Source organism: Cebus imitator, unplaced genomic scaffold (genome assembly GCF_001604975.1).
Source record: "Cebus imitator isolate Cc_AM_T3 unplaced genomic scaffold, Cebus_imitator-1.0 Scaffold205, whole genome shotgun sequence".
NCBI classification, from domain to species: domain Eukaryota; kingdom Metazoa; phylum Chordata; class Mammalia; order Primates; family Cebidae; genus Cebus; species Cebus imitator.
The window spans coordinates 1,173,332-1,174,971 of record NW_016107520.1 but is presented as its reverse complement, the minus strand read 5'-3'; positions in this window follow the sequence as shown (position 1 = coordinate 1,174,971).

The following is a 1,640-nucleotide window of genomic DNA, read 5'->3' as shown; positions in this document are numbered from 1 at the left end:
TCAGGCCAATATCCATGATGAACATAGATGCAAAAATCTTCAATAAAATACTGGCAAACCGATTGCAACAGCACATCAAAAAGCTTATCCATCACGATCAAGCAGGCTTCATCCGGGAGACACAAAGCCGGATCAACATATGCAAGTCTATAAACGTCATCCACCACATACACAGAACCAAAGACAAAAACCACATAATTATCTCAATAGATGCAGAGAAGGCCTTTGACAAAATTCAACAGCCTTTATGCTAAAAACTCTCAATAAACTAGATATTGACAGAACGTATCTGAAAGTAATAAAAGCTATTTATGACAAACCCACAGCCAATATCATACTGAATGGGCAAAAACTGGAAGCATTCCTTTGAAATCTGGCACTAGACAAGGATGCCCTCTCTCACCACTCCTATTCAATATAGTATTGGAAGTTCTAGTCAGAGCAATCAGTCTAGAAAAAGAAATAAAGGGTATTCAATTAGGAAAGGAGGAAGTCAAATTGTCTCTATTTGCAGATGACATGATTGTATATTTAGAAGATCCCATCATCTCAGCCCAAAATCTCCTGAAACTGATAAGCAACTTCAGCAATGTCTCAGGATACAAAATCAATGTGCAAAAATCACAAGCATTCCTATACACCAATAACAGACTTAAAGAGAGCCAAACAAGAATGAACTGCCATTCACAATTGCTACAAAGAGAATAAAATACCTAGGAATATGACTAACAAAGGATGTAAAGGACCTCTTCAAGGAGAACTACAAACCACTGCTCAAGGAAATAAGAGAGGACACAAACAGATGAAAAAACATTTCATGTTCATGGTTAGGAAGAATCAATATTGTGAAAATGGCCATACTGCCCAAAGTAATTTATAGACTCAACACTATCCCCATCAAGCTACCTATGACCTTCTTCACAGAAGTGGAAAAAACCGCCTTAAACTTCATATGGAACCAAAAGAGAGCCCGCATAGCCAAGTCAATTCTAAGCAAAAAGAACAAAGCCGGAGGCACCATGCTACCTGATTTCAAACTATAATACAAGGCTGCAGTAATCAAAACAGCATGGTACTGGTACCAAAACAGAGATATAGACCAATGGAACAGGGCAGAGGCCTCGGAGGCAACACCACACATCTACAACCATCTGATCTTTGACAAACCTTACAAAAACAAGCAATGGGGAAAGGAGTCCCTGTTTAATAAATAGTGTTGGGAAAACTGGCTAGCCATGTGCAGAAAGCAGAAACTGGGCTCCTTCCTGACACCTTACACTAAAATTAACTCCAGATGGGTTAAGACTTAAACATAAGTCCTAACACCATAAAAACCCTAGAAGAAAACCTAGTCAAAACCATTCAGGACATAGGCAGGGGCAAGTACGTCATGACTAAAACACCAAAAGCATTGGCAACAAAATCCAAAATAGACAAACTGGACCTAATTAAACTCCAGAGCTTCTGCAAAGCAAAAGAAACAATCATTAGAGTGAATTGGCAACCAACAGAATGGAAAGAAATTTTTGCAATCTACCCACCTGACAAAGGCCTAATATCCAGAATCTACAAAGAACTAAAACAGATTTACAAGAAAAAAACAAACAAACCCATTCAAAAGTGGGCAAAGGATATGAACA